General features: G+C 39.7%; 1 protein-coding gene across 2 annotated transcripts in view; it reads right to left on the bottom strand.

Annotated features, from left to right (window-relative positions):
* Nucleotides 1–16,064, bottom strand: part of TBC1D5 (TBC1 domain family member 5) — a 317,365-nt gene extending 301,301 nt beyond the window's left edge. Inside the window, exon 1 of one of the 2 annotated variants that reach the window (XM_059845995.1) lies at nt 15,826–16,064. The gene's annotated coding sequence lies outside the window, so the exon portion shown is untranslated. The remainder of the gene's footprint in view (nt 1–15,825) is intronic. The other variant, XM_059845985.1, reaches the window with a different exon arrangement.
* Between the last annotated feature and the right edge of the window lie 323 nt (nt 16,065–16,387).

Consider the following 16,387-nt stretch of genomic DNA (forward strand, 5'->3'; position numbering starts at 1 on the left):
GTAAAATAATTTCATGACATCATATGCTTGCCAGAAAAAGATGGCATAGGCTACCTATCCAGAATGCTTGCCATTACAAACATTTCATTTCAACAGAATAGAATTGTTTAGGTTGGAAACGACCTTTAAGATCATCAAATCCAACCATTAACACTGCCAAGCCTACCATGTTCCCAAGTGCCACATCCACACATCTTTTAAATAAATACCCCAGGGATGGTGACCCAACCATTTCCCTTGGGAGCCTATTTCAGTGCTTCACAAATCTTTTCGTAAAGGAATTTTTCCTATAACCTAATCTAAACTTTCCCCTGCACAACTTGAGGGTGTCTCCTCTTGTCCCATCACTTGTTACCTGGAGAAGAGACTAACCCCCACCTGCACACGACCTCCTTTCAGGTAGTTGTAGAGAGGAAGAAAGCTCTCCTCAGCCTCCTTTTCTAGACACTAAACAACCCCAGCTCCCTCAGCCACTCCTCTCTCTGCACTCCAGACCCTTCACCAGCTTCACTGTCCTTCTCTGGACTTAGTCCAGACCTCAATGTGTTTCTTGTACACAGGATTCGAGGTGTGCCCTCACCACTGCCCAGTAGAGGGAAACAATCACTGCCCTTGTCCTGCTGGCCAGACAACTGCTGATACAGGCAAGGATGCCAGTGGCCTTTTTGGCCACCTGGGCACACACTGGCTCATGTTCAGCTGGTGTAAACCAGCATCCTCTGGTCCTTTTTCTCCAGGCAGCTTTCCAGCCACTCTGCCCCAGCCTGTAGCACTGCCTGGGTATGATGTGACTCAGCGGCAGGATCTGGCACTTGGCCTTGTTGAACCTCAGACCACTGGCCTCAGCCCATTGACCCAGCTTGTCAAGATCCTTCTGCAAAGCCTTCCCATTCTCCAGCAGATCAACACTCCTGCCCAACATGATGTCAGCTGCAAACTTACCGAGGGTGTACTCCATCCCCTCATCCATACCCTTGATAAAAGTATTAAACAGGGCTTGTCCCACTACTCAGCTCTGGGGACACCACTGTGATCTGTCACCAGCTGAATGTAACTTCATTCATCACCGCTCTCTGGGCCTGGCCAGCCAGCCTATTTTTACCCAGTGAAGCATCAGCCTATCCAAGCCACAAGCAGCCAGTTTCTCCAGGAGAATGCTGTGGGAAACAATGACAAAGGCCTAAAGTCTAAGTGGACAACATCCACAGCCTTTCCCTCATCCAGTTAGCAGGTCACCTTGTCATAAAGAGAGATCAGGTTGGTCAAATAAGACTTGCCTTTTCATAAACACATACTGGTTGGGTCTGATCATGAGGTTGTCCCATACATACCATGTGATGGCATTCAAGACAAATACCTTAAATTTACACTTTTCAACCTTAAATTTGCACACACAATGCAAACAACTATTACTATAAAAAGAAAATAGCTCACCTAATGAGATCAGTTAAAATCCAAAATCTAAACACAAAGCCAAGTCAACTGTAAACAGTAAAAATAATGCCCATGTAATTTTTATATCTTGTATTTACCAATCTTCTATACTTTTACTAATGTAAAATACATAAATATATTAGAAAATGTAATGTGAATTTCGTATTTTTTATTATACAGGATTATCTTCAGGGTCAAAAGAGTTCTACTCTGAAATACAAATTTCACATGATCTTAAAAAGAAAAATTAAATCTGCTGCATCTCTGTCTACTAGTCACATGACAAGACAATGTGAAGTTTACATCATTCAAGGATTATCAAGATAGCTGTGTGTTTAATTATTAGCCAGCAACCATTCAAAGCCCTAGTTATTTATTCATCCTCCTTTATTTCACATGCTGAACTAGAGACTCCTTGAATAAAAATTTCCACTTCACTGATTGTAAACCTGATCAAGTGAGTAAGATGTAGAATTAAAACTAAGATACAAAGTTCTTAATAAACGCAGATCTAATTTACTTCTGTGAATTTCAAAACTTTGTTGTGCTCTCACAGTTCAAATCTAAGAATGGACCATTTCATTAGCTGTAATACAGAACCAGCTGCCATAACATTGCCTTAATCCACAAATCAGTCACTGAGGTTAGCAAAGCCTAATAAACAGACTTTAGTTTAGAATCACAGAACTATACGATATATTGATTTGGAAGGGACCCACATGCATCACCGAGTCCAACTCCTGGCCCTGCACAGGACACATCAAGAATCACACCATGCGCTGTCCAAACACTTCTTGAATGCTGTCAGGCTTGGTGCTGTGACCCTGGGGAGCCTGTTCCAGTGCTCAACCATCCTCTGGGCGAAGAACGTTTCCCTGATAATAACTGCAGTCCAGCAGGACTGTAGGAAATCCTAAAGACCTATGGCAGCAGTACCAGTGTAGGCAAAGAAAGCCCATGTGGTGAACAGAACAGTAATTCTTGGCCTTTTTTCCCATGTACATTTTGATGCTGTTTAGGAATGGCAGCAGTTTTCTGGCCTGAATGCCCCAGACACCTTCATAAGATCAAGATTCATCGAAAGCAAAGAGATAATATGCGTATAATAGTATGCATATAGATAAGGTTTACATATCTGATATAGAATTCTAAAATGCTTATATGTATGCACAGAACCTCTTATACTGACTAAATATTGAAAATCTCCCAGCACCTACCATGGCTTTATGAAAGAGATGTAAATGACAAAATAAACAACTTCTCTTTTTTTTAGTTCTCAAGAGAATTAAGAGAACAGGCGGTACTTGGAACACATTTCATGAACTGTCATAAGCAAGACAGATTGACTGACGTAAGATCCACCACAGCTGAGTGGTCAAATATGCATAAGTACATGTATGACTATTTCAATTAATGAATGAATAACCTTTTTCCTAGTCAGCAACACACTACCAACTGGCCTTCTACCAGCCTTACTGACCATTAAAAAGTGTGATAATCAGGTGTATAACGAAAAAATCAAAGGAAAAAGAGAATTCAGTTTTGGGCAGAACGCAATCAGAGGACATCCAACCAAACAAAGTGAAGGTGATTGTTTTAAGCCATGTTGAGTCTAAGACTTCCATTGTGCATAATCGATAGACTGGGACTAAAGACAGATGTATCGATTCCAACCTAGTACAGTACTGGGGTTTATTTGCTTATACTTGGTGACACATATTTCCTTTTAGATTTCCTGCCAAATGTCATTTGGTGGGATCACAACATTTACAATGGGGCAGACACTGAGGAGCCTCTCATGCTTACCAAAAATTTGTCCTATTTCTGCAGAAAGGCATTTCAAATTTCAAATGGGCAGAGGGAAACAAAAATTCAGCTTCAATCTCACTTTATCATTGACATTCCCTCTAGAACTAGAACGATTCCACTGTCATTCCCTCTAGACCTAGAGTGATTCCACCACCAAGATGTAGCTGCATCACTAATAAGGGGCAGCTACACTCCATGTCAGACCTCTTCAGTTTGAGAGGTCATAAAGCAATTCTCCTCAAGAGACCGGGTCAGCTTAGGACATAGCAAGTTTGTGGGTTTTTTTGTTTAGTTTATTGCTTTTATCACAATATTAATAAAATAAACAGTCTTTCAAGGACTGTTGTAATTTATACATGCCCATGGATGCAGTAATGCCTAGCACAGTTCAGGGAAGTCAGATGATCTGTGACCAGCTGTCACAGACAACAGAGGTTACAGCAGGGTGTTGACCTTTGAGCTCCTGCTCTAAGACACTCCTCTTCAGAAACACTGAAGAAGACAGATGGCACAGCTAGAGCTCTGAAAGGAAGATACGAAAGCAAATGTCCAGCATGGAAGATAAACCATTTCTCACTTATGCAAGATGACAGATACCACTTAGATTTTCTTTTTTTTTAATTTGTTTACCTGTACAGGCAATTAGTCTACTTGCATTTTATTTTCACTTCACTGTTGTCTTTTACCTGTGACTTCAAGTCACTGTATCACAATGGCAGCAGGGACTTTGAGAGGAATTGACAGTTTCTGAGGCCTCAGCCTCAGGAAAAGGCAATGTCACATGAAAGTAAAAATACTTGGAAACATTCAGTTAAGTTAGTGAAACTACAGAAATGTATCTCAAGTTATAGAAAAGAGGTTAGTATATCAAGAGGGACTACACTGAAAGTCATAGTATCCAGTGGATGCTATAAACAGACATAGCTACTAAAACAAAATTCTGGAATTGATAGTGGTTTCAGTTCCTTCAAAACTAAGCAAAATGAACAAGAATAAAATTGGCATGGCCATAACATTTCACAAAGCAAAATTCTTAACTGTAGACAGGAATTAGTCTCAAGTGAAATATCAGTTAATTTATTGCTGTCAGTTCAGGATACATTACAATGAAGAAATCATTGCAAAATGTAACTCCGGACTTTCAAAGACAAATTCTTTCACATTGAAAAAATGAAACTGCTACCCAAACCTTCACTTACTCTGAAGTTAACCTGAATAGTAATTTTGAGAGTTGTCTGGTCAGGGAGACTAAGAAACATTAGCTGAAATACTGTATTAGCAATTTGGAGAGTTGCTGGCAACTTGAGTAGGTTTTTTTTAGATGAAATAGTGTAGATGGTATACTGAGCACATCAGGAGTGTCAGCTTAATGTAATGTACTGCTACAGATATAGTTCTTTCTAAAGTGAATTGAATGTTTGAGACAAATGAGAAATCCTTGACCACTTTTGCCTCTGACTATCAAAGACATCTCTGTCACCATTTTTACCACTCAGGTTCAAAACAAGATCTACATCAGCTCCTCTTCATTTTCCAGTATATTCAGATCTCATCTGAAACTTCATTGTTCTTCCTCTTGTTTTGTATAAGACCTATACATATAAGAGTCAACCTGCCTATACATCAAAAATTCTCATTTACCCCACTTACTCATGAGATTTAATTTGCCTCCCAGTCAACCTATGCAATGCAGTTTCTAAAATGCTCATCTCACTGGTTGCCAAAGTTTTCAGTAACTGTAAAGACAGTCCTCCTGAATGGTCAAGCTTCTCATCAGCAATTTTACATTCTTCTTCTTGTTTGCATCTTTATCCTTGCATACCATCATACAATAATGGAACACAACATGAATAAAAACCCCTTCAGAAGCCTGTCTTCCACTACTACTACAAACACAGTGGGCCAGTGCAGCCTATTTCAATGCCTAATGCTGTATCTTTACTCGGAGTGTATTTGTTCTTCCTTGTCCACATCTCTTTTCTACTGAGCAGTTATGTGGTGCTGAGCTGTCTACTGTGGTTAAACCACAACACCACCCCTACAATTATTTCTGTTGCAGCTGCATCTCCTCATGGTTTGAAAACACAGAAGCATGTGCTTGACATGCACAAAAATCAGGCAAACAAAATGTTGAGACATACTCTGTAAAAAAACAAAATAAAAAAGAGTAATGACCAGTTCAACACATTTCTGTGTTGTTGGATTTAATCAATGTTTCCAGAAGGTGGAATCTTAAAAGAATGCTAGCTTCTTTCATGCTTATGAAAGTCCATGGGTGCAAGCATTAGGGCAAAGTAGAACAGCAAAAGGAAAGAGGGATCTATGATAAATGCTCTTTGCTAAAAAAGAGAAAAAAAAAAAAAGAATAAAAAAGAAAAAAGGCCTGTTAGGCCTCTTATTTAAGTCCTTGTCATCCTCCACTTTCTATCCACACATTGTTCTTTCTGAAGCTCATTTGGCCTGACCTAGGCTGATCCATTACTTCTGGAGGAGGACGGGATGAGTCTGAAAATTTTGAGTTTAACAGAAAATGCAAGATTACCCCAAGTATCACTGAAAGCTAATTCAAAACACTGGCAAAAGACTGACTATCTGTATTAGGAGGTATCTAATATGCTTAGGGACTAAATTATAATTAACAACAGCTCTACAAGACTAAGCACTCCAGTCAACATACAAAAATTATATGAGTTTAACAATACACTTTTATCCCAATCTTGGTAAGATGTTAAATGTAGTAAAATGATGTTCACTCAGCCCACATTTGCCCTCTTCTCAGATAAAATTACTCACAGTGGAAATTATAACCATGACTGATCATACTCTATTACTGTAAATTAATGTAAAAATCTAGTCTCCCCAACAGCAATGAAACAGCAACAGTTCTAATGCTCTAATTCCCAGCATATGTCAGTTTTGAATACTTGAATATTGACTTATAGGTAGAACTACATATTTTTCATCTAATATACAAGAATTTTTACAATTTATAAAAAAATCGCTAAAGACAAGAAAAAATGTTTAACATAAGAAAAACAAGTTAGGACTTTATCCAATCACTGAGGCTTCAGAGTGCACAGCAGTGCAATAAAGTAACATAGCATCTTAGCAGTATTTGCAACAGCTGACAGTGCCACTTGGACATTCTGTACAAGTACCTCAATCCATCCCAGCCGTGCAAAATGTCAAAGTGGAGCTCTATGTTCAGGGACAGTAGCTGCTGTCCTTTGCTCCTCCCCACTCAGTTTTGTAAGGACTGAACCTCATGATAAAATGACTCTGAGTTTGTGCATAAAGACAGCATGACTGCACCAAACAGATGTCTGACATCATCATCTATAGCTATTAAGAATTAACTTGTATCTGTCTAATACATACTTCATTTCTTCTCAGGTACTTAATTCTCCACACTTCACCCCAAAGAATGTACTTAAGGCTCAAGATAAAAGTTGTAAAAGACAAAAGACTGGGCAGCTTTTCCATCTCTGCAGACTGAAGTTTGAAACTCCATCTTGAAGGTGTGTCAAATCAGCCATCAACTTCAGAGGTGTAAGGTGGGAGGCAAAAGTAATCAGCAAGCTGCTTGTGTCCGTATACATTTCTGAAAAATGTGTAGTATGAAAGCAACCACAAGTAACTGGCAATCAGCTGAAAATGCAGCAGGCACATCCTATCTTAGACATATCTCATTTCATCAATCCCTTAAAATCTCTTTCCAATTCCCAGACTTGCAGTGGAGCCTCAACTATCATATCACACCTAAATCAAGCAATCTGCAAATCAAGACTCATGGGAAGTATAATGAGTAAGAGCTGGGACTACAGCACAAATCCAAAAATCAAACTACCCTTCTACTAAGTGAAATTGATCCTGACTACAGAAGGTAATCTCATGAGAAAGGGACCAAGTATACAGTATTTATACCGCCTCACAGTTTTTTTTACAAATCTATATAGGAAAGGATTTTTAGTTTGAAAAGAGAACTTCCTGAAACAAATTTACTTAAAGTAATACCAACAAAATACCAACAAACAAATACCAACTTACTTAAAACAAATACCAACAAAAAATTTCAAAGGGCATTTCACAATTATGTGTTTCTCCAGAAAACTGTGAAGTAAATTCACAAACAAAAGGTGAAATTTACCCTCATTCATAAAACGGTCTCATTTAATTCTGGCCACTTCCTTTCAAACGCATACTTGAAAAAAAATTCAACAAATCCTAACTGTAATGCAGACAATTTCAACAATCTAAAATGATGGTTTTTTGATTCCTTTGGTTTTGTTTCTCAAGGCACCAATTTCTGACTGAATGTTTTAATGTGTTTTATGCACAATGTACATATTCCACTCATATTTGGAAGAAACCTTTCCACTGACTGGGACATGAATTTCCTCTTATTACAGGAAGTCAGCAACTTCCTGCCTGTTTAACTTTCCTCTGCTTGCATTCACTCACTGTTCTTTCAACCAGTCACAAAAATTAAATTTACAGATATCCAGACTTCTGCATACTTTTTTATTTTTGAAAATAAAAGAATATCTTCAAAATTATCTGCTATATATTTTCATGAAGCACAAAATCTGGCAGAAACAACGAGTCTAAGTTTTACATACAAACATGAATCTACAGTGAAAATCTACAGCTCAAAGGAATTCAAATCTTTGTCCCATTAGCCTAGACTGCTCAACACATTGTACATAAAGGTTATGGGGTATAATGAACTTCAAAAGGTATTGTCACAAGCAGCACCTGGCTTAGGCTGAAAAAACCAAATCAAACTATATAGATATGTATAAGAATTGCCCAATTACATATTTGAATTTATTAACTCCTCCCCAAAATGTGTATATTTATTAGCATCATAGGCTCAAGTGTAAGTGATGTGAATTCAAATTAAGTCAGGCCCAAAGGAGGAGAAACACTATGCTACTGTCTCATGAACAACTGAAAAACAAGCAAAGCTCCCACACATTTTTTAAGTATGTGGTGGCGACAAAAGTAACATGCTGTATATTCAGCAGGTGCCCAAGTCACTTTTCTGAAAGCATAGGTAAGTTTTACAGGAAGCAGGACATACAAAACAAACATGAGTACCAGCAGAGAGCCACTCGTCTCACTAAAGAAATTAATAATGTCATTATCATTCCCAGCACAATCATCAAGTATCTTATCAGATATACATTAAGACAAGCGCACTAAATGTTTACTTCCACTTGTCCCATAAGCATTAGATCTATTTTCCTTGTATCACAGAAACCCAGAGCTGTTTTGAGTCTGAAGGGATCTTAAAGATCATCTAGTTCCAACCTCCTCTGCCCAGAGCATGGACACCTTTCCCTACACCAGGCTGCTCAGGACCCCACCCAGCCTGATGTGGAACATGTCCATGAAGGGAACATCCACAAGTCCTCCAGGCAACCTGCATCAGGGCCTCACCACCCTCAGAGTAGAGAATTTCTTCCTAACACCTGATCTAAAGCTACCCTATTGCAGTCTGAGCCACCACCCCTTGCTCCACTCAATGCACGCCCTTGTAAAAAAATCCCTCTCCACCTTTCTTGCAGGCCTCCTTTGTGTCCTGGAAAGCTGCTCTAAGGCCCCCCTGGTGTGTTCTCCTCTTCAGGCAGAACAGCCCCAGCTCTCTGAGGCTGTCTTCACAACAGAGGTGCTCCAGCTCTCTGTATCATCTTTGTGGTCCTCCTCTGAACTTGCTGAGGTCAGAGTTATATCTTGCTCAGAGTAGATATAGCAGGTTCTCTATTATGTTTACTCTTTTATTCTACTTATCAAACTTTTTTTACATTGTTTACTATTTAACATGTTTAAATTACTTTTCATTTCTCCCATTTAACCAATGCATTTAAAATTTCTGATTTATTCAATATTTTACAATGCATTCCTGTATTAGCAGTGATGAGATAGGATAAAATCTGAGCTTACTGAATATTTTCCTTTGAGTTGTTGTTTGGCCTTGACTAAGTCACTTTCCTCTCACTGAAATATACTAATGCTATTTTCATTTATAGATGAAATGCTCTACAAAACTACTAAACATTAATCATGAATAACCCAGATAAAGTTTAGTTAATAACAAGGTACAAGAAATCAAAGTATCAACTTGACACTGGATCTTCTTATTCAGTTTTATACTGCAAGCAAGCATGCTGATATAAGCATGATAATGAAATAAACATGAAACACACCACCTAAGGCTTGAAAGTCTCTAGTTTTAAAAGAGGTCCAACTTACATGGGAAAGGTCAGTGGGAACACTTACAAAAACTTTTAAGGCAGAGATGATAAAAAAACTAGTAACTTTTAAAGAGAATAATATTAATTTTGAAAGAGAATCTGTTGGGGAAGATCTGAAAATATAACTACACTGCAGCTTGTCAAACTTCAATCAGTAAAGTATAGACAGATCTTTCACCAGATATAAATGTTTCATTACTCTGAACAATGACAGGTAGGAAAAAAAAGGGGATGAGAAAAGAGTGTGCTTATCCACATAATACTGGATGTAGGAACCACTGGTCACATCCACCACTGTTAATGGAAATATCGGGATCCAGAATACAATCATCTTCATCAACACTAGGTGAAATAAATGAAGCTACAAAATATAACTAAATAGCCAGCATGCTGGCAAATCAAACTGCTTGTTGACACATCTAAAGCATAGCAGATAAGAAATTATCACTGTTGCTCAAGTAATGACTGAGCATCAAGCTACTCTAAGAATTGAGGAAAGGATCTGAGCATGACACTGGGAAGGTAGATTATAAACATAGCACTGCAAAATGTGTAAAATAACTAGATATTACCATGGATATTTAAAATATCCACCTATATAAAATTAACTATCAAGAAAATTATTATGTCTAACAAAACTCAGGGTCAGCATTGTAAACCCTTATAAATTGACAAGAATTTGAGGAGCTCCATGGTATGGCAGTTAATCCACAACTGGGAAGTAACTTCAGTAACTTTTAAATGAAGTAACTTCACAAAACAATGGCCTGGATGAAAAATCATCTGACAGCAAGTACAATTCCTACACTAACATTACAGTGAAGTCTAAATGACAAAAATTTACTTCTACAGTTACAGAAATATTCTTTAAAACTTTCAAAAATTTCCATCCATTCCCTAAATTCAAGTCTATTCTCCATGTACATCACACAATTATACTTCTTCCCAAACAGAAAAGGCCAAAGGCCCACTTGTGTAAAACCCAGAGACTACATGAAAACAACATTAATTATGAAGCAGGTACAATCCAGGTTTCAAGAAACATCATTGAAACATTCATTACCTCATAATTCAGAACCAAAGGATCCTGACTGCATGTGAGCCTAAGGGTTAAATACACCAGCTCACTCAGAAGGTGGTGATAACAGAGGACTGTTTACAGACCATCATCTCAAACTAGAGAACAGTTGGATTTTTTTCTTTTGGTAAACCCTATTTTTAATGTGCTGAAAGAAAAAGGTCAAACTGAAGTCTTTAATACTGAAACCTAGTATCTCAGGATCTTAAGCTGTCAACAGCAAAAACATCAGTTTTTAAAAACTATTAGCAGCAGTTTTCTAACAGCACTCACCACAACCAAATGAATTATCATATACTCCACTTTAATAGCTACAATGAGTAAGTCACTGGAGTAGACACTGGACAGAGCCTAATAATTACTGATCAAGATCAAACTACATGGCCAAATAGAGATTACTGAGTTTTATATAAAACATATAATGCACAACAATGCTCATATTCCTGAGTTTTCAAACATTCAGAAGCAAAAAAGCGTTATGAACAAAATTAATAGGGAAGAAAAATCTTAGAAAAACATGAAAACAGAAACATCTCTAATGGCTTTTATTCTTGGTCAGGCAATTCTACAGCTAGCAAAAGGACGAATCTTGTACAGTTTTAGCTACAGCTCAGCATAGTTTCTCAAGACCTCAACAAGTAAATTTAAAAAAAAATATTAAAAATCAAATTAAAAAAATTAGCAGTATCGACAACTTAGAACAGGGGAGCCAGGATCACCATCGGTATGAACTACTGTTGCAGAGTGTAGAAAGTGAGAGACACAAAACATCCACCCATGACACCACAAAGGGTGTTGGTAACAAATACCACCTCAACAATAACAGAGGCCCATAACTAGACAGAGGTGGCACAAATGTTAAGAACTGTTAGGACAGATCAAAAATAGTCAATAAATACTTTCATTCTATAGTTGGAATGATTCAAAATGGTGTAATTGTATCACATTATATTGATTTTCCTTCCAACTCATTTGTTAAGCAGATGTTCCAGATCAGATGTTAAAAAACACTGTGAGAAAAACATTTTAAATCAGCATACTTGTTAAACTTATCTCAAGAGTCCTAGAGTAGTCAGCCCAGCAAATCTTTGATCTGCTGATGCTCTTTTAAAACTATATATTTTAAACTCTGTATGTGTCTTTAAATGCTAGGGACTGCCACCATGCAGAGGAGTGAAAACACAGTGTCAAAGGGACGAATCAAGTTTAAGGCAGTCTGATATGATAGAGAATTCAGATGAGATAACAAGAACTAAGGAAAGACAGATGCATTCAAATGTATTCAAACAATAATTGCATGCCTTATTTTTAAATAGTGGCAAAGATGAATCATTGAAACAAGTCATCCAGAAAAGTAAATGATAGATTCTCAGTATCTTGATACACTTTAAAAAAAAAGCAAAACAAAAAAAACCTTAGCCCACCAGAAGTTCAGAAATCAAACCCATTGAGACAACAACTGATGCTATAATACATTTAAGGTGAAATGCTCATGTGTTAAGATAGATGCAGTACTTAATGCAAGTCAACTCCAGAAAGCACATGAACTTCTCACATACACAACTAGATTAATTAGTAGCATGGTAGTAACAGTTTTTAATAAACCTAGAATAACAATTTGCCAGCCCATTAACAGAATAAAAACCCTCCAAATTAAATAGTACAGAAGGATAATGTTGGGAGTTTTTAAATAGAACACCATGGTACTGTCTCATTTCTGTTGCATCCAATTCAGCATCAGTAACACCTGATTCTCCCCAGTATTCTCAAACTATTCCAAAGAGACTTCAGGTCATGTTACGAGTCAGTGCTTTTGGGAAATCTACATCTAACCACTAACAGAGGCAGAATACCCATTTCTATTCTGTTTGGTAACTCATCAACTTTTATGCTAGATAAATGCTAAATGTTCAATGCTCATCTCCAAAGTCCAGATGTAGTTTGACTAACTGCTCCAGCTCAGCTCTTGCTCTCACAGTTACAAATATGGTCAACTGTTTCTCCTCAAGGACTGTCACACATGGATTCAGATAAGATTCAGAGAAACCATGTTTTCTTCTACTCATTGTCATTAAAAAGAGAAGGAATTACTAGAGTATAACGGGGGACCTCAAACTACATTATTTTCAAGTCCTTTCTGTGAAAGCAGTTGATCACTGAAGTTGCAACGTCAGAATAATAATGTCACTTGGTTAAGTGGTAAAAACATTCTTAAATAAAACAAACACCACAGTAACAACCTTCCTAAAAGCTGGAAATGGTACCCGCTATACCTTTTGGAGGTCAAAACCAGAGTTCAAGTCTCACCAATGTAACAACCAAACACAGTCAAGCAACTCCTTCTATCATATTTAACAGTCCTCCTCCTCCTCCTCTGAAAGCACAGATCATCCAACGATGTGGATGTGTGTTTTTATAGACTACAGACTTAACTGCTCTGGGCCCTTTCCTGGGCCAGAAGAAAAAGCACACAAAACCTACAGCTTATTTGCTTCAGGGCAGTGTAGAGCCTAAGTCAAACAGCTTAGATAACATACCACATTTGCACTCAGCAGACATCACTGGCTCCTGATCCAAAATGCTCTTACACGTGCTAATCAAGAAAGCCTCCAATGGACTAGGAACTGATTATCTTAGAAACTGTCTATCCTCCACAATTCTCAGCAACAGCTGTTGTCAATTACAGCAGCATACCTAACAGTTTAAGATAAAACTCCTAAGGACGGAGCATGAAGTAAACTTTCTAAGACTTCATCAACAGAATTCCTTTCAGGGCAAAGTGTAAACCAGCTCTTTGCACAGCCCTTCCCCAGTGAAAAATGAAGTTGTAATAGCAACAACAACCTGGAGACAGCAAAGATGATCTCTACATTAGCATAAATCATAGGGAGGCAGAGAATGTATAACACATTTCCACCAAATCACATTTTTCTTGCACATCAGTATGAGGTAACAAAGTCTAAAAAATTCAAGTGCAAATAAAAGAGAAAGGCACAATGTTCAAGTAAAGCCAACATGGTTATATAAAGAAGGAAAAATGTGAGAGGAATGTTTTCACTTATATTTCTCAAAGGTAACTGACCTTCTCACAGGCGGCAAAGTACTTTCAGAAAACCTCTGAACCAATTTTGTGCAGCAAGTAAGCTTTGCTAATATTGCAGTTTAAAAAGAAAAACTGTTTGTAAACATCAAGTTTCTGGCTTTTCTTAGATTTATGAGAAGGCAAAATGAAGTAAAACATGCAAGAATCTCATCAGTTTAATTAATCACTGACCAAAGCTACCAGTAGAAGCCTTACTTAGTCGCCTTTCCATCCAAAAAGCTGAAAAACAGCCTCTTGTTTTCATCTCACTGACAAAAGGATGCCATTAGTATCTTTTCTAATGTTCAGTTTTCACAGGAATTTACCAAATCTGTAGTATCTAAATTATGAAGCCATCATAAAATCTGAGGGGGGAAAAATGCACCATCTTTCCAGTATGCACTTAACACATCCAGCAATTGCTCATGTTCTCATACTCTGCTAGGCACCGAAATTCACCATGTAGATTCACAGCCCATACAGCTCCAGTTGCTGGCTCAATAGCAAAGTTGTCAATTTCAAGTAAGAAAATGTACAAAAAAAGTTTTGAAATTCACCAGTTTATTTGGAATAGGCTCTGTTTGTTTACCTGACCGTCTGAACTTTGATTTCAACACAGTATTAATTTTAACAACTTCAGCAATCGCTACTACTTACATACATCCATATGACACTTACGGGTACAGCATTTAGGTCAAACGTGGGCCACGTGTGTCAGTAAAGAAAAAAAAAAAGTCTGACAACTGGTAATCACAATTGTGTTAACTCACCATTACAGCTACTACACTAACCAAACGAAAAAAAAAAGACTGGTTTCAAAAATGGAATACCATTATCACCCACAAACAATGTAATTTTCTTATTGCCCGGTTTTAGATCTTAGAGTATTTCAACCTCTGAGTTGGAACTGTAACCGTGGATGATGATTTAGAGAGAGACAGGATCTAGGACTAATTCAACTGAATATTTCATGAACCTCAAATTCTTAAAAATAACACAATCAGCCCACATATAATTGGAATGTATTTTGGAATCTTTAGTTTCCACAAAGTATTATCAGTAAATAGCTGAACTAATGTGTGACAAGTAACAAAACTGACATGTAACAACTTCAATGAAGTTTCTTTAGTCTGTGAAGATACTTATGTGGTGCTTTTTAACCAAGTTTCAGAGCTTTGTAAGGGAAGGTAACCAGGATTACTGAAAGTCAAGCAGGGAATGGATACTGTGGAGCTGAGTTGCAGAGCTAGAAGTGTATTCTTTCTTCCCAAGTGCCATCCCAGTACATTTTGTATAAGATTCTTTCACATGTATACCTCTTTCATGAGTATGCCACCAAAGCGATGCTATGCCAGCACGATGGAACAAATGTTTCTTAAAAGCAAACCATAAAGTCTCCAGGATGTTTAAAACCACAGGGCATGTAGCTACACTGAAGTACTGATGGGTACAGTACAGCAGTCTCACTGCATGAAACTCTCAAACAGCTAAAATGTGTTAATTGCAGCCCATACACAGAAATGCAAACTTGTACACCACTTGAACTGTTGTATCCCAAAGAAAAACACGTGTGATGGTTAAACATCTACCACTGATGGCAATGGACAGGTAGCACAGACTGAGGCAGGTAGGTGAGAGCAGGGAGGAAGATAGGTCTGGGGCAGGAAAACTGAAGGGAACGCAAGCTGCTTCTAAAAATTCTTTTTTGAAGGCCTGGAGGGAAACAAAATTAAAATAACCATGAAGACCTTCGACTTCCCTCTTCAGCCATCGGAATTACCAACAACAATTAAAAAAAAAAGCCAACAAACCAAACCAGAGGGGGATACCTTGTGACAAATCTGCCTCCTCCGCCCTCTCTGCTCTCACCTCCCGGCAGCGAGGTTGCACAGCTCCCTGCCGGGGATCACCTGCCCTCGGCACGCCCCGGGCCGCCGCCGCTCCCGGCGGGACCCCGCGGGAGGAGGGCGGGAGAGGCCGAGGAGCGGCGGCGGCGCGGGGCGCGCAGGCCTCGGCGCCCCCCCGGCCCCGCTGCCGCCACTGACGGCCGGGAAAGGGGCTCGGCGGGGTGCGGGGCTCGGGGCGGCGCACTGCGGCTGCGGGGCGGCCGGCGGGGAGGGGGGCAAGCGGGTGAAAGGGAGCAGATGCTCTGGGGCTGGTTTTACCTGCTGCTGCTGCTGCCTGCAGTGGCATGAAGATCTGGCTCAGCCTCTCTCTCTCTCTCTTTCCCTCCCCGCCTCCCTCCTTCCTCCCCTCCCGCCCTCCCTCCCTGCGGCTCGGCGCGGCGCACAGACCCCCGTGCCGGCCCGACGCCCTGCGAGGGACGCGGGGCAGGGGGAGGCGGTGGGGGATACCCGGGGAAGGGAAGGAAAGGGGAAGGGCTCCCTGCCCGCCCGCGGGGACTCGCGGTGGCACCGCCCCGCTCCCGCCGCGCAGGCGCCGGAGCCCGCGGCCGCCCGGCGCCTGCTCCTTGATCCTGCTCCGAGCTCCCGGTGCCGGCTCCCAGCTGCCTGTGCCCGCGGGGGCTGCGGGGCGCTGCTGGAAGGGGAAGGGCGAGCTTGGGCTGCCCTCGCGGCTCGGCCGGCGCCCGCTTCTCGCCACCGCTCTGGGCAGCAACAGAAGGGCGGCGGGGTTGGTCGGAAACGCGAGGGTTTGCGGCTCTTCGGGGCCTTTCGGCCTCTTGAGGAAGCCCGATCTGTTTGTATTTACATAAAGCATGCGTAGAGT

This window comes from Haemorhous mexicanus, chromosome 1 (assembly GCF_027477595.1).
Source record: "Haemorhous mexicanus isolate bHaeMex1 chromosome 1, bHaeMex1.pri, whole genome shotgun sequence".
Taxonomy (NCBI): domain Eukaryota; kingdom Metazoa; phylum Chordata; class Aves; order Passeriformes; family Fringillidae; genus Haemorhous; species Haemorhous mexicanus.